The sequence below is a fragment of the Pteronotus mesoamericanus genome, unplaced genomic scaffold, assembly GCF_021234165.1.
Source record: "Pteronotus mesoamericanus isolate MK-2021 breed Mesoamerican mustached bat unplaced genomic scaffold, CSHL_Meso_final contig_20, whole genome shotgun sequence".
Taxonomy (NCBI): Eukaryota; Metazoa; Chordata; class Mammalia; order Chiroptera; family Mormoopidae; genus Pteronotus; species Pteronotus mesoamericanus.
Genome location: NW_026555085.1, coordinates 75,416,410 through 75,439,626, shown reverse-complemented (window position 1 = coordinate 75,439,626; position 23,217 = coordinate 75,416,410). Strand labels below are relative to the sequence as shown.

Sequence of the window (23,217 nt, the reverse complement as noted above, 5' to 3'; positions counted from 1 at the left end):
ATCTTCACTTCTCTATGTTCAGTAGCTTAAGGGAGATTATGGGCAGAGCCTTTGGATTTGATCTTCTTCTCTTTTTGCAATTAACTTGACCTTCTCTTGACTTCATGACAGGCTATTGAAACCAGAGTGTTACTTGAAGCAAGACGTTTGATTCACTTCCTTGGAGGCATCCTTCCCCTTACCATGCAGATGCTACTGCACTTTGTTAGCTTATTGCCCAAAACTGAATTAGGTTTATAAAAGAACAACTAAAAAGTTTTCTTTGAAAGTGGTTCTTGAAAAAAATTTTAAAAAAATAGTTTGACTCCTTTAAGAGCAATCTCTTACATATTTAATCAAGGATTGCCTAGTAAGTTTTGAAACTGTAAGTGGAAGCTTCAAATGTCTCACATACATCATGGAGAAGATGGGTTATTAGACACAACGGTCTTCTACGTACATAGAAAGTTAATAGCTATTCCAGTAATTCTGAGACAGAAACCAGCAAATAATATCTGAAGGGTCATGGGTTTCTTACTGAGATAGTGTTTCCATGACCTGTGCTTGCAGTGCCATCCTTTGAGAGGGCTTTGTGAGGCGGCTGCTCCTTGTGACCTCTGGGCTGCTGGAAAGCAGCCGGGCTGCTGCTGGCCGGCAGGAACTCTTGAGGCTGGATGAGGGAGGCAGGCTCCTGTAAAAGGGGGTCTACGTGTGGCTTTTTATTTCTGACACTTGAAAAATGAAATTGTACTTTGCACATTAGTAATTCTGGGTTTGGTTTTATTGGTTCTGTTTCAAGGGGAAAAACTCATGTATTTCTTTTCCAGACATGAGGAAGGACCCAACTGTAAAAAACTCAAGACTGAGGAAGGGGAAGCTCATGTGAGTCTCTCGAGCTTGGCTGAAGGCAGCGTCACCCAGGTAAGCAGAATTTGTCCTGCGTGTTATGCTTCCTGCAAGAAGGCTGGGGCTGGAGGAGACTGCACCAATGTTTGTTAGTCCTCCAGATATAAAGCGTGCAGGAGCATCCCTTCTTCTACCTTTAAGTAATTATTGTCGGTCCATTATCTGTGGAATTATCTTTAGGACTTGCGGTACGTAGAGCACTATATAACACATGGAGAATGGAACATTTCAGCAGCAGCATTTTTGCAGTGATGTTTTTGTTGGCTTCATTTTGCAGCTTTCTGTTTAGTCAATGTAATAGGATAAGTGGGGTTAATGATATGAATCTTAATCTCCAAGGATACACAATTTGAGTGTAACTCCTCTTTCTGATATAGAACTTCAGAACCGGTTTCACAAGTTTAGAATTTCCCCCAAACCAAGTATCCTTCCACGCTCGAGATCTTTATTTAATGGGAAAATTTTTGGAATTTGGACATATTGCCTTGTTTTAAGTGGCGTCATTTTGAATCAACGTATCTTAAAAATTGTCCCTTACTAACCAAACACACTACCAAGGACAGTTGGCACTAGACATGCCTTTACCCAATATCAAAAAGAAATGCTCTCAGAAAACCTGAAAATTTGAAGAATGATTTGAGTTTTATTTCAGTGTTTTATAGTGAAGGAAAGAATATTATGACTTTATTTGTTCTGAGAGCTTTTCTGACTGCTATACCAGAGCAGACTGGAGACTTTCGTACATTTTGGGCCAAAGTTTACCAGCCATCATAGAAGCCCACTGTTTTTTCTCCTCTGACCTGAATGATATGTAGACCCAATTTAGGTTGGAACTGGAAGATTAAAGACCTAAGCAGGATCAGAAATTGCCATATAACATGGCAGAGATTTTCATCTTTGAAACTAGTTGCAGTAAACCTTGAAACATGGTCTGCTTTTGCTGTTGGAAGGTGGGAGGGCATCTTCAGTTTGGGCATGCTCGGATAGTCTACCAAAACTTCCATATCAAAGGGGCAGCGGGAGTCCCTGCCCAAGGGCAGCTCAGGGAGTGAAGCATTGGGCCATTGTTTCTCGTGTTATCTTCCTAGGGCAGGTATATTTGAAACTGACCCCACACAGCAGCATCCTCCCCTTCCTAACGGGTTGGGTGTCAAGGATGCTCAAGCAACCTGCCACAGAAAGCCTTCAAGCAGGGCTGGCTGGTGGTTGGGTAGTAGTACTTCCAGCCCTCCTGGCAAGAAGTCACCTTGCATAAAGGGAGGTAAGGGGAAGCATAGATGGCAGCGATATCTGCGAGCATTTAACAGAACTGGGAAATGAAAATGAATAGAAAGGGCCTTCACTTTGTGTTTGGTTTCATTTTCTGATAGGACACTTACTGAATGAAGCCATATTGTCTTGCCTGAGGTGTGGCCATAAAGAGGCGTGATCTGCAGATTTGTTATCTGTGGACATGTTCTAGGTTGGAAGTGTGAATCCTGCTGAAAACTTCTGTGTTCTAATGAGGCAGAAGAATGCCAGCTTCGAGGAAGGTGAGTGATATGCCGTTGGTTCTGCATTTAAAGGAAGGTATTTAATTAGGTTAATGGATTTAAAATCTAGATTTGGAAGTGTAGCCTTTTGCTTTAATGCTATATATAGCAGTTTTCTTTTCTTGTGGATATTTGTATTTTCCTTTATTAGGGAGCTCGGTGAGACATTATGAGCACGCGAGGATAAACTCAACACTGGTCTGCCCAAACAAAGAACTAATTTGTGGAGAAAACTGTGGGCCAGAACCTTGGAGCTTTTAGTTCCACTTCATTGAATTTCTGTGGGTTACTGTGAGTGAGCTTGGAATAAAACATTTCTATGTCATATCTTCCTGTTTTCTGAGACATATAATTCTTGCTCTCTAAGCCTAAGATTTTGAGCCCTTTACGACTCAAAAGATCTTGCTGCTGCCCTTTGATTTGATCCTTCGGAAATTGACTACATTCTCATACTTTTCTTACCAGACATAACCTAGAATTTCATTTGGGCTTGAGCTAATATTAAAACAACTTCCAGGAATGGACAAAGGGCTTTGGATTGCCATAAATAAACATAGAATTTTCCTGTAATGGAGTGCACTCTGTCCCAGCTAGTGGAAGCTTCCTTTAGAAAGGGAATTTGAGTGAGATTTTTCAGTTATCTACTGTTGGATAACAAATTGGCTCAATTTGGTGGCATAAAACAACTATTTATTATGCTCATAAATTCTGTGGGTCAGTGGGACAGAACAGAAATTTTTTGACTCTGATCCAAGATGTCTGGAGCCTCAAAGGGAAGATTGATGTGTGTTGGGGTGGGCAGGGGGAGGGGGGCAGAGGAAGGTGGGGTGGAATGAGTGAATTCTAGGGCTGGGAACTGGAATCATCTGAGTGCTTAGTCAGTCAGTTGGCTGTAGGCTGGGATGTCAGTTGGGACTCCAGTTGGGATCCTTGCCCAGAGCAACCACAGGTGGCTTCTTCAGAAAGCCTGGAAGTCCTCATAGCACAATGACTGGGTTCCAGATCTAAGCATCCTGAGAGAGAAAGAGCCAGATAGGAGCCATAGCAGTTAACAAAGGTCAGCCAAAATGTAAGGGAGAAGGAAATAGAGTCTACCTTTGAATGGGAGAAAGGCAAGGTTCTGGGAAAGCTCATGATAGGAAGTATAGTGGCCATTTTTGTAAAAGACAATCCACCACAGACCTGAAGGATGAGTAGAAATTAACTGAGCCAGGAAAGAGGAGTTGATGGTTGAAAAAGGGGAAAGATTAAGAAGTACAAATTGGTAGTTACAAAACAGTCATGGAGATGTAAAATACAACACAGGGAATATAGTCAATAATATTTTAATAACTATGTATGGTGCCAAGAGAGTATTAGAATTATCAGGGGGATCACTTAGTAAATTATGTAATTGTCTAATCACTATGCTGTATACCTAAAACTAATATAAATTAATATTGAATATCAACTATACTTGAAAGGTAAAATAAACAAAAAATAAATAAAATTTAAAAAAAGAAGGGGTGAGATAGAATGAAGAGGAAGAGCATTCTAATAGGAAAAGAAAAAAGAAAAAGATCTTAGGGTCTTTTTTGTGTGAGATGAATGAGGGGCTGTATCTCTTCAAAGCACAGGAACAGATTGGGAGGCATTTGCTTCTCCTCTTACAATGACACTTGTTTATTTAATATTTAAATATTTTATTTGCCTTTGCCTTCTCTTGTGCTTCATTCTAAAACCTGTTCTTTAGCCCTGGCTGGTGTGGCTCAGTAGATTGAGTGCCTGCCTGTGAACCAAAGGGTAGCCAATTTGATTCCCAATCTAGGACACATACCTGGACTGAAGGCCAGGTCCTCATTTGGAGGTACGTGAGAGGCAACCACATGTTGATGTTTCTCTCCATCTCTTTCTCCCTCTCTTCTCCTCTCTCTAAACATATATAATAAAAATCTTTAAAATAAAAAAAAACAACTATCTTGTAAATCTGTAAAATACCTCAAGCTTTTTTTTGGTAATCAAAACAGGATTTCAATATTAAATGAATAAAGAAGCAAATGAATAGTTAAGTAGATAAACTACTTTGCCTTAGAGAGTTTTTAGTGAAGACCTAGAAAAAAAGAGACAATTTGTTACTTCATAGAGGAAAACTTCATGAGGCATCTTTCTTGATGTTTTTCATGCACATAAAAGGGAATGATGCACTAATATTGATTTCCTTTGAACAGAGAACCTCAGAAAATTATCTTGGGTATTAATTATAAATATTCAAGTACAGTATAGTTATTTGTTAAAAAGAATTTCTGTACAGATATAATTGTGAAATATTGAAATGGATTAAAGAAGGTAGTTGTGATTGGGACTTTTTAGACAGTTTTTTAAAATAACTTTTTGTCTGCCTGCAACTACTTAATTATGATTCTATGTGAAAAAGAAGATAGAATAAATGGACTAAATAAAAAAAGTTTTACAAATAAAATATATACATGTGAATTTCTTATAAATTAATTTTGGAAAAAATAAAAAGATATATAATATGTGACTTGAAAATGTTGCAATGATAAAAGTTTTGCTTATATTGTACTTTTGGAAAATGTCCCGCCTGGTTTCAGGGACTGCAACCCGGCCAACAGGTGAGAGGGCCCCAAGGCTGGAGCTAATCAAGGAGGCCTTGGGAAAACAGGCCACTGAGGAGCCAAAACCTGTCCCCCTGGAGACAGCCCCTCCTCCCTTATGTCACCCTGCTTGGCCCTGTGATGGTCAGTTGTTGATGACGGGTAAGTTCTCTCGCGAGGAGAGCTGACCTGAGACAGATTATCAGCCAGTATGGGCAAGCGGGACAAGGACTTGGGGGACATGAAGAAAGGGCATAAAGGCCCGCACCCCTCTGCTAGGCTTGGACAGGGCCCGAGTCCTCATTCTACCTGAAAAAAGTCTCCTTATCTCTTGGTGGCTCTGCCCTGCCCGCCTGGCTCAGCTTGAAACAATACTAAAAGCAGGTACGGCCCTAAACTGGATCAGGTGGGTCTCGGGGACAATCAGGCCTAGAAGTAAGTTCCTCTAAGCATGCTTTGGTCTTCCCTCAAAAGCGATGATAACCGGCTCATACTGGGAAGGAGATTTGCATTATTCATAGACCCTGACCTAAGAGAGATCTCTAGTGTTCCTTGATATCTATCTGTTTTCTGTAAACATAGCCTTTTAAATTGATTGATGAGCTTTGTTGTATACCCCTGTGCAGATGGTTCTCAAAAAAAGCCTTTGGAAAATGGGGCTTGGGACCTTCCATACTAGAGGGAAGAGTCACGTCACTTCTCCTGGCATACAGAGAAGTGCTTGCGATGATTTGTGTTTATTCCTCTCATCCATGACACCCCTGGGACAGGCTCTGCGGGATTCAGAGCTCCGCTTCCTCCTCAGCTGGCTCCAGACAGTAACCCTCAGATCCGGGAGTGCCCCGCTCGGAGATCCCTGTGACATTGTACAATTATGTCACCTTTGAAGCAATTTTTAATAGAATGTTTAAAGCAAAAAACAAAAGCAAGTCAAATTTATAATTTTTTCTTTTTATTGTCTCTGTATTCATCTCACTGAGGAATAGTGTTCTAATTGACACCTAGTAAGAATTGCCATCCATAATAAATTTTAAGGTTAAAAATGAATAATTCAAGAAACACTTTGGGGGAGCTCTTTTAACATTACAACTCTAATTAGCAGGTGCAATTTAATAGAGTCTGTATTAAGCAGAAGCCAATGAGGTAAAAATTCCTTCTCTATATACAGTAAGGTTTCTCATTTGCGCTAGCTCTCTTAAAAGGAGGAATTGCTCAGAGTGATCTAGTGAGTATCTAGAGGGTTCAGAAAATAATAGAAAAGATACATGTTTATGGATCAGAGATGAATTCACAGCAAAATGTACTATATCGGGCTCCCAGTCAGAGAGGCCTGTCTGTATCACTGGTTGATATACACAGATTCTCACACGCAACCCCACACACCTGCTGCTACTGCTGCGATCCAGGGCTCTGTTTTCATCTAGGGAATTTCCAGCCAACCGCTATTCACTGGGCTTTCTCTTCTCTTCCCCTGAGATTGACTAGGGTTTAGAGTGTCACACGGCTGCTTGATAACTTCCTGAAACAACTTATTTATATTTCCATGACTTCCTGGTGGACTATAACGATTTAGTCCTATAATGCCTCGTGCGGTAGCTCCTGGTCTGTGCGGGCCTGAACCAGACCGAGCAGTGTAGGGGTGGTGGCCCCAGCAGAGACAGGCAAACTGAGGGTGAGTGACTGTGGGGCTGCGTCTCCGGAGGACCGAAGGGCGAGAGCACCCACCTCCACTAGAAGGACCGACCAGTGGCCAGGGAGGATCATGGCTGTGGAGCATAGCCACATCCTCACAAATGTATTTGTGAAACAAAAGGGGTGCACTTTGCTACTTGGAATTTTAAAAAATTAGCTTAGATTAAAAACATGTAAAAATTTTGTGATATTTTAAAGATCTTATGATATTTCTAGTATGCATCATTTTTTAAATATTTGTAATTTGTTTTGACTTCGTTTCTCAATCTAAATAATCCAAATATAAGAGCAATATGACTTTAATAGTATGTAAACTATTATATACAGTTTTCTTATATTTTATACGTGTATATATCTCTTTTATACAGTCAATGAATTAAAGGAGGAGAAAGAACGAGTCTGTTGCCTAAACTTTGTTATTTCTTATGCTAACTTTGCAGAAATTTTTTCACTTTTAGTTTTGTGTTTCACACATAGCAATAATATAATTTAAATACACTTTTGTTTTGTTAACCTACTTTTTTTAACCTTTGTTTTGTTTTTTTTCTTATAAGATAAAAGTAGAAAAAACAAGCAAGCATTATTATTTTTATAAAGTTAAAGCACTTAAACATCAGTTTTTTGTGATTGTGAAAAAAATCTATTGATTTGCTAATTTTTTGCTTTTAATATAGCTATACAGTTAGTAATAAAATAAAAATGTAAAAATATTATATAAAACTTAAATTTAACATGGTTTGAATCAAACATATCCTTCCAGTCCCAAAAGTCTATGAAAACATGCTGACTTTGCATTTTAATAAGAACTAGTCTCTTTGTTTAATGGTAGCTGATGTCCTGCCAGACATCTCCTGTAAGAATAGTGAAGGGATAATTTAATTCATATTATTGCATAGGAATTAATTTAGTTTAATTTCTGTAAGCTCATATGGTCATATAATTAACCATTTTATTATTACTATTTAATATAAAATCTTGGAATCACTTAGATGTGGAACCAAAGAATATATGTTGACAAAAAATTAAAACAAAATTTTTTATTTGTCTGTGAAGTCTTTTAAACACTAGATGGCACTAAAAATATAACATGATAAATTCTGTTACTCATCAGGAAAAAATATTAATGATTGTGTGACCTTATAAGATAGCACATTTTTTGTTTATATTTTTTAAACATTTAAAACAGTTTAAGTGCCACTAATATAATTGATTAATGAAAGAGGTAATAAGATTAACAAACTGTAGAAATACATAATTCATAATTAAAATCATTCAAAGTGTTATTTCAGTGGCCCACAGATTGATAAAACATTTAAATTCTTGATACATAATACTTCCTCCTACAAAAAAAATAAGAAACAAATGATATGCCACTACACAAAGATGCCACTGATTCTTGATTGATTTGTCATCAATACAAAGAATATTTATAATTAGTCACCGCACAGAATACTTAAGCATGTTCTGATATTTCCTAATTTAAAGGGTCCCAACTTTCATAGCAATTCTAAAAATTGACTCATTATCAATAATATTTTGTGAAACTGAAAGAAATGTTTGTATGCTATTGATAATAAACAAATTTGGATATTATGCTAGGGGAAAAGCTAAGTTTTCTTCCTTGTTATATGGAGATGAGATTGGAGAGTGGATGTGGTCAACAGGGAGCAGTGAGCAACATAATAATGGAATCCAAGCTTTCTCGTAGTTTCTGGATTTTGTGATATTTGTAGTATTTGTCTGCTTTTAAAATTTCTAATTTGTTATGACTTTTTTCTCATTCCCAATGTGTATTAATTTTTATATGTAATTTTTAAAAATTTTTCTTAAATAGGGCTCCAAAAAACTGTGATCTTCAAACAGCACAATCCTATACCTGGATCCACTTTGCTTCAACCCCTTTTAAATCCTGCTAATGTCTTGTGTCTTACCTCAGGAACATCATGGAAAGGCAGGGTTGGTTTTGTTTTCTGTTTTTTTTGGAAAAGACAATCATGCTGGGAAAAATGGAAGGCAGCAGGAGAAGAGGGAGACCAAATATGAGATGAACTGGCTCTATAGAAGAAGCCTCAGGCAAGAGTCTGCAGAGCTGAGGAGGGGGTTTATGGACAGCACCCATTCACAGAGCTGTCAGGAGTTGCAGCCAACGCAATGGTGGGTTACACATCCAATACCGTGCTCCTATTTAACTCTCTGGCTTTATCTGTGTTCAGCCTTTCATCTTGTCCTATAAAAAGTAATATTCATGTTTGTTCCACATTGTTTATGCTTTAAAAAAATACTATTGGACTTTTGTTTATGTTATTCTCTTTGTTTTTATGTCCCTTCTTTTGGTATTGCCTTTCTAATTTCTACTTGCCAAGATCCACAAGGCCTGGTGTGTAAATCAGTTCCTTCACAGAAAGGACTCTGAACTCTTTCCCAAGCCTCAATATTTCCTTAAGGTAGTCAAGAGTAATTTCTCCCTCATCTAAAGAAAATGTATCTTTATTTTTTTCTGTGACACATTTCCTTGTTTACCTTGTATTATATATATTTACGAATGTGTTATTTTCCCTTTTGGGCTCTTAACTTACTAAGAGTCACAATCTTATCCATATTTGCATCCCTTATAATACCTAGTGAAGTAATTTATGCACCATAGGCAACTTACAAATAGATGTAAAATAAATTAATGAATGAATAAACACTATTTTATCTGAGGATCATAGCATTTTTTTTCTCTGCCTATTTATTTGAACTCTTAATATTTTGGCCTTAGGAATATGCTTATATTTAGAATAAACTATGCAACAACTGGAGAAAATAAAGGAGGGTGTTTTCTTCTATGTTTATGAAAAATTATGATTCTGTATCGGTATAGTCAACAAGGCCATAGTTCCCTCTTCCAGCATACCCTTAGTCTAATCCGGAGTCAGCAAACTACAGTCCATGGGCTAAATCCAGCCAGTTGCCTGTCTTTTATAATGAAGTGTTGAAACACAGCTAGATCCATTTGTTTTTAGCATGTCTATGGTGGTTTTCAAGCTGTAATAGCAAAGTTGCGTTGTTATAACAAAGACTGTAGAGTACGCAAGCTTAAAATCTCTATTATCTCTAGCCTTTAAAAAAACATTTGGCCGACACCTTGTTTAAATCTTGGCGGTAGCTGGGTAGCCAGATGATTGGAAAGTAGAGTCCAAAATCCTTTTCTTTTTATAAATGAGTAGGGGATGAGAGAACTATTAAAATTTCCATTTTGGAGCCATCGCTTTTTCAGAGTGTTTGAGAGGTTAGTGTTTTCTTGGAACAATAAACCTCATTGGATAGCAGGATGTAGTCCCCAGAAAGAAGGGAAGGAAGGAGGGTACTTAGCAGTTTTGTTTCTTATTCTTTAAGTTTGGTTTGGAATTGGGCTTAATTTCTCTTAATGAAATTGAAGTAAACCCTGAAATAATTCAGTGGGTTTTACTTAGCTCTGTTCTCAGGGAATAAAGTTGCATTATTTCCCCTAAAATGGGTGATGTATTAACATCCAAACCATTAGTACATTAACATAAAACACACCATTTCCTGTAGTGTTAATGAACAAGTGTGTTATAATTTTATATAAATTTATAATTAATGTTTATAATTACATGAATTAAATTATATATTTGAATTTATATGATATAATCAAATATCAAATATTTGATGTACTGTATAATTAAATTATGTATTATATAATCAAATTTATAATTACACATAAATTCATGTGTAAATGCAATAGAAAGAAAGCTGACACCTGATTATAGCATATCTATCAAAATAATCCATTTCTTTTTAGATATCAATATAAAATTGACTCCTTAACATTAAGTTCAAAAATCCAATTGGCCGTCTTGTGCCTTATATTTTGTGATCTCCCTAAGCCTTCCAGTACTGTGGACCACAACCCCCTTCTTAAAGCGCTCTCTTGGCTTCTTTCATATTGTCGTTTCATCACCTCCATCTACTTGTTGGATGTTCCTTACCTATGTCCCATTCTCCTCTTCTTTCCTCATAAATATGTAAATATATCATAAAGCCCATGGCTGGCCTTATGTATTTCTCTTTGCTCTGATGCCTAGAGATCTTTTTTCTTTTTCATGATTTCAGCTTGTATCCCTAGGTAAACAATTCTCAACTTCTATCTCTGTTATGTACTTTTTTTTTTTTTTTTTAGTTTCAGCTCTATCACTTTAAATGTCTGCTTGGAACTCGACTTTTTGCCACTCAGGAATTTCCTAATTTGGCCATTTTCTTAGTAACTAAAACTCAAAGTGTTTTCTCAGTCTTGACTCTGCCTTCCTTCTTCTGTCCCATCTCATCATCTCCCACAAAGAAACCAAGTTTTCCCTGTTTGTTCTAACCTCTTTGCCAGTTTTCTTGTTTCTAATCAAAATGACCTCACACTGGTGCAATACTAAGTATCTTAATTAGTTTTCTTGATTCAATCTTTACTCATCCTATTTTTCAAATTATTTAATATTTAAAAACTTAATATTAAATTCACTTATTTTAAGGGAAATAAAGACTTTAGAACATACATTCTCTTCATTAATATCATTCATAATTAAATCAAGAGGCATAATTTAACAATAAAGGATTTGTTTATTCACTTAACAAATATTTAACTTAATACCAATAATATTCCAGGCCACTGTTCTAGGCTCTAGAGATGAAGTAATAAATGAAATAGATAAAGATCTCTGACCTAGTTGGGGGAATAGATAAGAAACAAGATAAAAAGTAGAATTATATTATGTTAATTACATGTGATAAAAAGTAGTGAAGAAGGTAGGGAGATATGAAATATTGAAGGAAGATTCTACTCTTGTATAAAGACATAAAGAAGCATAGAAGACAACCATGTGGCTCTGTGGAAGAAGAACATCCTAGGGAGAAAACAACAATTAACAGAGGGAAGATTCCTAACATATTTAAAGAATAACAAAGAAATCAGTGTGACTGGAACGGGGTGTACAAAAGTGAAAGGACTGAGGGATGAAGTCATGGTAAAGGAAGACCCCGTTCTCCTTCAGCTATCAGGACATGTATTCCTCTGCAGCAGGACAAGACAGCGGACCCAGGCACTGCAAAGAAGCCACTGTTTGCTGGTCCCTCTGGAAGCAAGGCGGGGGGGAAGCCCAGAATTTGTGAAGGTTAAGAATTTTAGCCCTTGCTTCATATATCCACCTATGTTCATCAACAGATGGGTACAGAAGTAATATCCTTAAAACCTATTCTTACCAAATCACATTTTTTAGAAAAACATACACATATATACTGCTGTGCATGGTAACCAGGTTTATTATGCACAGTAGGGTGAAGGTTGGAGGATCTGGTGTGTAAAGTGAGTGTTGTGCTCTGGTGTAACCAAACTCAGGTTCCACTGCCTGCCTCAATGAAAGCCAAACTCGTGGGCCAGGTGCTGGTGAGAAGGAAAGAAGTTAATTCAAGTGCCAGCCACCTGAGAAGATTGGAAACTCTCACCCCAAAGCCTATCATCCCAGCCCATTTTTGGAGACAGGTCCTGGAACCCTATCTGAAGAGTGGGTTATGAGGAGACATGATGTGAAAAAACCCTGCTTTACTTTAAGAAATTCTCTCTTACAGAGTGTAGTGGCTTGTGGTGTTTCTTTCTTTCTTTCTTTTTTTTTTTAACTCTGGCATGAGAAATATTATTATATTCTTCTTTAAAAGGAAAACAACTTATCTCCTTCCAAAATCTGGAGAGCCTGGTGATGGGGACTCTGATACAGCACGTAGGTTCTAAGAGGGATTTCCCTCAAGCCCGCTTGTGCATTTGCACAGAGTGCGGCTGTATTTCCTCTGCCACACCCCATGCTGTCCACAGAGGGAAGGGGGTGCTGGTGTGAGCCTGGCCTGAGACACATGACCATGCCAGCTGCCCTTACCCCCCTTACCCCGCTTTCTCCACTCTGCTGATCGGTGCCTGCCTCTTGAAACTTTCTGGTGGCAGAAGCATAGCTCCCACCCACTGTAGCTCAATTCTGGGCTTCTGGCAGCAGGCAGAGCTATGCATTTCTTCTTCCTCCTCTGAAAGTAGGCTGACTTTTCTGTGACCAGGGGTGGCTTCAGGACCTTCAATGGACATGAGGCCATCATGTGGCTGATGCTCTGGCGGAAAGGCACTTCTGGGGTTTGCATTCCATGGCCAGATGGTCTAGGCCTCCACAGTTGTAGCACCTGCCACCCTTTGATCTACACTTCTGCAAGTTGCTCTATTTTTGTCTGCCTCTTACTCTCAGTACAAAACACCTACCAGGGCTTGTGACAGAAAGAGGTTCCAGACACTAGGAGGACTTCTTAAAGGGAAACTGCACTACTTCACCCACCTTCATGTCCAGAAAGTCCTCTGTGTGCAGTTTACTCTGGGGCACAGAGACACCCAGCTGAGGGTCTAGTGAGATCTCTGGACTATAGGTCATGACCAGGAAGCAGACCCTTGTGGGAGGTGACCCACTTGTAGATGCTTGTGCAGTGTTGCAGCTGGGGCTCTTCTGCTGCCAGGACCTCACCCTCCAGTGCCTCCCTCTTTGCTGCCAACTATAAACTGGCTGGACATGGTGCCCACGGTGGCTGCCTGATCCAGTAGCCCCAGACCCCTGGTTAGGCAGTTGCGGACCTCTGGGAAGTCTGGAGACAAAGGGATGGTTGAAGAAGAGGCTGCTGCAGCTTTCTCCAGCATTCCAGGTGATGTTTCTAACTCCAATATTTGAAAACTGCAATACAAGCCGGAGGCTGCTGAGCAAGCATATTTGGAGAAGAGTTTAAGGATATAGAAGAGTTTGCTTATGATAGACCTGCAGTTTTCCAAAGCCTACACTGGGCAGGTTTAGCAGAGTGGAAGAGAAGTAGGATCTGAGATTGATCTGGGTGATCAGCAGGGCATCAGATATTTAGCATCTAAATTCTAGATTGGCTTTGGGAAGGTAAACTTTGGCCCAAGGTATGTTGGAAGAATCTCAGTAACCACTGTTGGCCACTTGTCTGAAATAATTCAAATGAGAATAAAACAGCACTTACTGGTGAAAACACATTTTATTCATGACTCAGACATAGTTGTAGATCTCCTAGCTCCCACCCAGGTCTAACTGCAGTAGAGTAGTCCTGACCAGTTTCATTTGCCCTGCTTTCTGTTACCTACAGTCAACAGTGGTACACTGGGTCCGAAAACACTAAACGGAAACTTCAGAAATACAACAGTCATAAGTTTATTCTTTATTCTGAGTAGCATGATCAAATCTCATGCTCTTCTGCCTATAACGCGAATCATCCCTTTGTTCAGTGTATCCACACTGTATAGCTTCAGCCCATTAGTCACTTAGCAGCACCCTGGGTTATTGGATAGGCTGTCATGGTGTCCACCGAGGGTCTTGGAACACGTTCCATCCTTTCCTCCCATGAGGGTGATTACTGTAGCACTAAATCGACATTACTGCTTATACTACCTGAAGAAAAACATGCAATTTAGCTTCTTGGAGTTGTATTTATCATGTATCTAATATATGTATTTTCCTGATACTTAAAATAGGGACTATTTCATTTTTAATTTTAAGCCTCCTTGTTCTAAGTCCTCTAATAATAGTTAGATTGCACACACTTGGGGTGAACCTTTTGGCACTATACAGCTTGAACCAGGCAGTGGTTTCTGATTCTTCAACAATTTTGAATGTAAAAAAAGTACAATACAAAAGGATAGGAAACCTTTGAATAATTGCAGATTACTTTGGTGTCTTATTCTCTCTCTTTGTAGTAGGCTTAGAGGAGAGAGGTAAGATGGGATAGAAGAAAAATGAGAGGAAAATCAGTTTTACATTTTCTGCAGTTGACTGCTTTGTTCTAAACTATACCAGATTATAAACAATTTATCTTTCACACCATGAGTGCTTGTCATCATCAGAGGTATTTCATTTTTCCTCACTGAAACCATTTAGTCTTATTTGCTTAGTGAAATCTAAGTACCATGCATAAAAATAAATCATTGAAATTTAAGCTAAATGGTTCCAATCAGCATGTATGTCTATCATACACACTGCATATTTAACATACATTATTAATCCTTTATGTTCACTGATGCAGATATCTTAGCCTTAAAACTCCTTTGTATTCCATCAAAATTTATAGTACATAGTAGACCCTCAATACATATGACTTGATTTGTATGGCTGTGAAAGATAGGTTAGGTTCAAGTTCATTAATAATCCCAGTTGGCAAATTTGAGATCTCTTCAACTACACTTGGGTAAGTTAATGAGCATTTAGAAGTGAAATGTCTTGTGGATAATGTGAGAATATTCTAGCAAAAAATTATTTCTGAAAAGTGGATACTTATTTATGCAATGAGAAATTTAAAGTGAATAGTGATATATTTCAAAGCTTATCTCTATAAGAATTGTACTCAAGCATTTTCTCAAGTCTGAGGAAAAGTGTTATAAATCCTTTTTAAAACCAAACATGGTGTTTAACTGCAATCTTTACCTCAATTTGAGTATGTATACCATCTCCAGAGACCCTCTGTTATCAATTTCTTCTTATTGACGAGAATAGAGCAGCTGCTGTATCCTTTATTGACCACAACTTATCGCACACTTCATCTGTCAGTAGCTGCATTCCTCTTCTGTGTGCTCTATCGTAGAAAGAACCCATATATGATTTTCTTTGCCTTTTTTCTGGATGTAAATGTTCTGAAATGTTGTATTAAAGTTTGGGATTATTTTGAAATACTAAGAAACAAGTGAAAACTGACATGGCAGATTTTTATTACCATTTTTGGAGTGATAAGCAGCAATTCTGTCTTCACGGAAGACCAAGCAGATGTCAATATGCTTTAATTGTAGGAGAGTGCTCTTAGAATAGGCTCAGAAAGAGTTTCTCTGTTGTGAGTTGTTGGGCCCTTGAATGGGTGATATAGGCAGTAGGTTGGCCTTAGAATAGATTTTTATTAATAAATCTAGCCAGTCTTAATAATATCTGAATGATCATAAACAAATGTACATTTCCCATATTTTGAACATTAAAGAAGAAACCCTCAAAATTCCTATCTAGATTTCTTCTTTAAAAGGCTTCAGTTCTTCCCAAAGCTGGTGATAATTAAAGGATGTGATATAGATTTCACTGAAGACTGTGAATGCTGCTATGGAAAGATCTTCATGGTATTTTGTTAAGTAAAACAAAGCAAGGTGCACCGACAAATTGTATAACTACTGTTGCCTTTAAAATAGAAATCCAGTATCAAAAGACAGGAGCGTGGGAGAGAAGTTTTTGATTTTGAACTAAGTGCATATATTACTTATTCTGAAACAAATAGTGCATGTATTACCTATTCTGAAATAAACATAATAAAATTTAAAGAGCCCTTTGTGTCTGAAAAACATGCACACACAAAACCATTGCATTCATCTGATGTTTGCCAATAGAGGAGTAGCTGATAAATTATGGTGCTCCATATAAGGGAAATAATGGAATATATTCTGCATCTCATAAGGAGAATGAAGGAGAGAGGCATAGGGAAATTAGAGAACAAAAATGAAGTGTAGTGTGTGCAAACTTTCATTTCTGGACATTTTAAAAAACTCACACAAAGAACATTAGGTACATATGCTATTCTATATGCCAGTGTTCTTTTCTGGAAGGACACCCATACAATGGGAGAGGAAATAGGGTGAATGTAGGGGTGGATGAATTTTGCTTGTCATGTTATAAATTTTTTTAGTATTTATATTTTTAATATGTATATATATTATTTTTAATTAATGAATAATTAAAAGTCAGTTTATATTATACTTATGTGAAAAATGTTCAATATCATATTTTCTTAAGCTGATGTGAATCCAAATGGATATGTATTATAGAAAACTCCTGTAAAAATTTCACAAGTAGATAGATAGCAGCTAATCCATTCTAGAGACCTTTTTTTTTTTTTTTTGCTACACTTAGTTTTAAGAAATGATTTACTAAACATGAGCCGGATTTTACAAATTACTGGCAACAATACAATCCAGTGGAAAGAATAGTGGCCTGAGAGTCTCACTGTGGCTCTTCCACTTTTGGGCACCTTCAGCCTAAGACACAGCAATTTCCTGTGCTAAAAGGTGGGGACTAGCACATCTTTAAGAGTCTGCTCTACCTTAGAGTCCCTAGATTCTCTTATTGCTAGAAAGCAGAGGATTTGATGTTAATTTAAGTGGTTCTCTGAAATCTAAAGATTTTTAAATATTCTCCATGATGTTATATATGGGCCATTGGAAATGCTGACTCTCAGGAGAACCATCTGGGACCAGGGGGTGGGGGGCAGTACCCAGGTAGAGACTTAGGGGATTATGGTCTATAGAAAAATGGCCTTCCAAACATCTCCGTATCATAATTTCTGAAACCTATGTATATGTTCTCTTACATAACAAAAAGGTTTTTGTAGTCCCTTTTGCAGGTGAAATTATTTAAGAATTTTAAAATGGGAAGATTGCCTGGACTATCTCATATAATCACAAGGGTCATTGTAAGAAGGAGCGAAAGGGTCAGTGTCAGAGAGGGCGATGTGAGGATGAAACAGGTTATGGACCCAGAAATTTGAAGATACTACACTCCTGACTTGGGAGATGGATGAAAGGGTCCCTGGCCAAGGAAAGCAGGCAGCCTCTACAATCCAGAAAAAGCAAAGAAATGGATTCTTCTCTGGGGCCTCCAGAAGGAACAAAACCCTGCCAACACCTAATTTTAGCTTACTGGAACCCATTTTGGACTCCTGCTTTCCATAAGATTATTTTAGGAACTTTTTGTTATTTTCAATCACCAAGTTGTGGTAATTTGTTACAGCAGCAATAGGAAACTAATATGGTGATTTTATTCCCGTGACAAAATGGGGGTACGTTTGAAGCTGGGGTAGAGACAGAAGAATTTTTTACTCTTGGCTTGCATAGCAAGCAGGGCTAGCTTTGCAGGCCATGATGTGTGTCATCGCACAGGGGTACCCATGCTCAGAGGAGTCAGGTGTTTGTTTAATGCTGTACTGTCTTCATGAAATTCTTAATATATCATGTTTTGAACCTGTGGTAAGCGGAGGAGATGCCCTGGAGGGACAGACCTGGTGAGTGTTTGTAATCTGGCCTTGGTACTGAGGACAGTGGCTCAGCGCTGTCCGCGCCCCGCTAGCCACGCGGTTTGCAGAGCAATTGGCCTCGTTCGCCTCGGGGCAGTTGGAGAAGCCCTGGGGACCTGGGATGCGGTTGGCAGTGGTGGCAGCGGCAGCGGCAGCAGCAGCAGCAGCAGGCAGAAACGGCAGCTTTGCTCCAGGGGAAAGCAGAGGCCCTGGGCAGCCCCTGGGACTGTGTGAGGCTGGCCTGTCCATTCGCTCCCCACGTGCGCCAGTCCCTGCAGCTTCTGCGCACGTATGAGCTGTGGCTCGCTGCTGGGACGGAAGTCGCTGGTGCTCAGGCAGTCAGCTTTGTCAGGAAATTGTTACAAGATAAAAGCATATACACGGACACTGCAACAGAGCATATCAAGTGATTAGAATTATTAGAGTTATTGGAATTATTCGAAGAGTTTAGGGTCTCTGGTTTTGAAAACAAATATCCATAGGTTTACACATAGAAATGAAACTTGAAGACTGGAGCATTCACAGTAAATAGAACCCTATTTTCACATGATGCTTCAGATGGACAAAATATTGATGAGAAAGGCAATTTTAAAATTATTTTTCTTGTAATTGAAGATAACAGCAATAGAATACATGAGTAAGTACTTTCAATTATATAGAAATCATGAAGTCATTTTGGCTTCTTGAACAACTTCTACAAGTTACAGTAAATGGCAGAGAAAACACAAATGCTACTATATAATTTTTATTTAAAATTAAATTCAGATTTTTATGAAACTTTTATGGATATTGAAATCTTTTTAGAAATTTTTTTCTGTGAACCATTAACTCAAATGAAAAAATTTTATTTATATTTCAAAATAATTTATCAGAAATTTATCCCAATTTTATCATTTATAAAATAAAATATTCTTTATAGCTCTAGTAACAGTTGTATCAGCAAGAAGATTCTTCTCAAAATTAAAAATTATAAAAAAATCAGTTTTGATGCATTTGTCAAGAGTGACTGATATCACATTCATTTATATTGATTGAAGAGAAAATGTTTTAAAAGGAAAAACCTTTATATTTTAGCACTGTGAACAAGGGGCCCTCCATTGTCATTTTGCATGGGCCCCACAAACTCTGTAGTCAACCCTGAGAGCAAAACTTATCCTTGAGTGTAGCCAGATGTCTTCTTCTGGAATCTGTACTCGTAGCAACTTGAACGTCTGACGGGTGATTGTGCATTAGAAATGGAAATATTTCTTGTTAAAGAATATTTACCTTTCACCACTCAAAACAGCACGATTGCTGAATACATTTTGTTTTTCCATGAATCCCAGAGTAGGCCCCAGCCTGTCAGTCCCCTGACTCTTCCCCTCACCTGCTGCTGGAGAAGGGAAGGCTTCTTCCCTAGCGTGTGGAGCACAAGGTTGTTAAATCCTTAACAACCAGGAATTTTTCAGAGTCTTCATTCAATTTTATACTTTCCCAGTGACTTATCATTTGGTATCCATTTGCCTGACTTCACCCTGAGAGAACCTTGCTCAGCCTGAGATAACAATGACAAGAGGCACAGGTGTTCAGGTGGCCTCCAGTTTGAGGCTTGGAAGATTTATGCTTAGGCAGCTGTGTGCAAAACCTCTCTGCACATGGAGATCAACATATCCCCAAAGGATATAACGAATAAAACCAGAAGAATAATGAAGAAAAATGACAGGCGCACGGGAGAGGAATAAACAGGCTATGCCTCTGGTAAATAACTCCCTGAAGGACTCTTAGAAAAGACTTACTGATTAATTGAATCAATCCATCATCTTTGGGGTGACAGCATCAATTTGCAATCTTTTGGGGAGTTGTTTTATTCCATTGCAGTTATAGCTTAAATTCATCTGAGGGTAGAATGAGAGGTTAAAAAAATACACTTGTTTTATTACTAAGGTGCCACAATTCTGTGCTCTCATTACAGAGAAGGCATGCATTAATTTTGGTAATGATTTAGACTATATCAGAGCATCCACATGTAACTCCTCTCTGAATTTACCTTACAGAAATCAGCTTTCATTACCCATCAAAAATTTAAAGCTCATTTGTCTCTAAACTCCATAATATTTAAGGATTAAAAAACCCCCGACCATCTTTAAAATTCTAAAGAATATAAAAAGATACCCTTTTATCCCTTTTAGGAGGAACTCACCTTTGTTTTCTTTGTTGTCACTGGCAGTCATATCTCATGACATTTGTGCAGGTTTCAGTGGTAAATGAGACCCTTGAATGTATTATGTAGGTCAAATTTTTCTTGAATTAAAAGGCATAGAGTACATAAATATCTTAGAGATTTTGCACTCAAGAGTGATTGTTTCAAGATACTGTATGTTTAAAATTGGACATAATATATCAGTCACAGATTTTGTTTCTTCCTTTCTTGAGAGTAAGTGGAAGGAAGATGTAGTAAAATGAAAAGAGAGTTGAACATGAATCCTAAGCAAAGGTTTGCATGTGATGAGAATAACTGATGCTTATTTTTTTTATGATATAAGATCTTGATATCGAAGCTTCCTGAGTAGAAGTGTTGAGTGCCAAAAATTTACCTAGACAGATAAAATGTCTACAGGAAGGTTATCTTGACAATCACAGGACATATTCAAGATGGGAAAGTTTAAGTAATCTTAATGTCCCTAATATTAGCTGTTCATAAATGTGATATAAAAGAAATACTAGAAAAATTTCTATCCATGAAAGTGAATATAATTAGTTGCCTAATATAGAGCATAATACTCACACATATGAGTATATTTACATATGGGCATAAGCTATCAGTTTAAAAAAACTATAACATAATAAAACATATTTAATGTTGAGACTATGCTGAACCTGGTACACAATAATTCAGAAGCATTTTATGATCTTATACTACCTTAGGGTCTTCTTTATCAGGGTTCAATCTGATTTACACAGTCCAGGATCAGTTGACAGTGTCTGGGATTTGTTTTATTCTTTCTGACCAGAGTACACATATTCTAGGGTTGTCATAGAATAGCGAGTTACTGGCATTTTCAAGATATATGGTAACCTAGAGTAGTTTCTTAACATCTATGGACCGTAGTTTATTGTCTCTATAATAAATGGGTTGGCTCTCAAAAGTTTGTTCTACAATGTGCCATATTTAAAATGAATTTGTATTTCTGAGTGTAAGTGCTTCACTTATTATAGTACAGTGGGATGTTATATATTTGCTTCACTGTATCAGGGATCACGTTTTCTTAATAGTCACCAAATGAAGATCTTGGTAGTGTTATTTACTGAATCCACATGCTATTTAACTGAGAACTCCAGAAGAAGGAATCTCTTCTTGGGGTGTGTGTGTGTGTGTGTGTGTGTCTAGTTGCTCTGTTAACTTTAGTCTCTATATATCCACTGAGATGTCGTGTGCGTTTGACCACACAGTTTGAAGCAAGAGCCTGGCAGTCATCCACACCTACTTCAATGAACATGCATCAGCATGCTTTTCACACAGGGAGTGAAAGTAAAAACAGGCTTGGTCTTTACAAGGCTCTCACCATGTGGCCGAGAAGTTAGGTATTACACGCAAGTTGATCTTCAGCTCCTTGGAATGCTGCCTCGAAGCGTTCCTTGTTTTCAGTCAGTGTTGGCACTTTGGTGCCAGGGGTCTGTGTACAGTGAGAGAAAGGCCACACCCCCACGAGCAGTCCAAGTCAGCTGCCTCTGTCGCGTTAGCCCGTACAGTGAACCTCAGCTGAAATTACTGTTAGACAGCCACAGATGCCAGTCACCTTTTCTTTTTTAAAATGTGTTTATTGTTATTGTATTGCGGTTGTCCCAATTTTCCTGCCTTTGCCCTCTTCCGGCCAGCCCACCCCCCACTTCCATAAGGGGCTAGCCTTTTCTAACTGCTTACCCTACTCCAACATGCTGCACTAGAGTAGCCATGAAAACTATGTCATCAAATGGGTAAGAAATAAGTTATTTTAAATTATTTGTGTACAAAAAAAGTACACAAATAAAAAAACGCTACCTATATTAACCAAAGGTTTTTAATACAGTACCCTGACACCTCTGTCAGATAATGGCCTGATGCTAACTCTATATTCTAGATAGGAGGGCAGAAAAGCTCTCCAAATGACAATGAGTCTATTCCAGGCAGTCTTGTAAGGAAAACCAAAAACCAAAAACCAAAAAATGTTAGTGACGGGAGATAAGGAAAGTATTGTGTTAGCCATATGACCGAGCTAAAATGTGCCATGACCTGGCATTTTCTTCTACTTCTGACAAACCCCTGTGCGGCACGTGACAGACATCAGCAGTGCCTTCGTGTGAAGTTCATACGGTTTTCCTGTCAATGACATAGTCAAGTGCACTGTGGGAAGGAGCAGGGACTTTCAGGGATGGCTCGGAAACATAGTTGTTTTTTCATTTATTTTTAAAATGCAAATTACACTAGTAAGTCAAAAAAATCACTCTGTTAAAAATACATTCAGAATTAACAAACGCAAAAAAAGAAAAGAAAAAGACACATCAGGATTGTAACTCTTGCCTTCTGAATATTAGGTTTATAACAAAAGCTCAGCCTAGAAAAATAGCATTCTTCACCGGATTTTGAGGAGGATACAGCTGTACAACTTAGATAGATGTTTTTCCAGATGGAATCACACCACTGTGCTCACTGCTCCAAAAAACGACCTGTCCACTGATTACTCTTTAGTAGTCAACAACTGTTTTTGAAAATTTTGGTGGTGATGATAGTAGTGGTTAGGTGATATGTTGGCTGCAACTTAAAGCAGGAATATGAGGGCATATGCTCTGTGCATCTCAATTCCAATCCATTTACATGTCCTAGAAGGTGGAATCTGATCACAGTATGAATGTACAGTGAAACCTCATTTTAATAGTCACATTAATAATTACATTAGACTAGGTTCTGGCATGTATAATATTTCTATTTTACGAATCAAAGGACAATACATTGGTAAATATTTTTTCATATATTAAACATGCATGTCACTAAAATCATTAGATGAGGTTTCACTGACATATCCGTATTGTATGTTTTATACATGTATGTATGGACAAACATACACAAGCCACTGAGAAAATTCAAGCACAAGTGTTGGAACCTTTCTTTGTAGCTCATGTTCCAATAGTAACCTTTGTTCCTTTATCATTTTCAAATGTATATGCGTGTATATCATAGATATCCATGCAACATAGTAATAGGACTTGTTTATGTAGTTCTGGATGGGATAAGGTCCAAAGTAGATTAACCCAATAACTGAAGCTTAATGGAAACCAAGAGGAAAGTTTGCTTCATGCCAATGTATGACTTTCCAAGTCTGAATTTCACTGCATTTAAAGGTGGTATATTCATTTAAATAATTGATTTTAATGACTCA

General features: G+C 37.9%; 1 pseudogene; it reads left to right on the top strand.

The window, feature by feature from the left end:
* LOC129066919 (X-ray repair cross-complementing protein 5-like) overlaps positions 1–2,678 on the top strand; it is a 37,126-nt pseudogene extending 34,448 nt beyond the window's left edge.
* Positions 2,679–23,217: the final 20,539 nt, after the last annotated feature.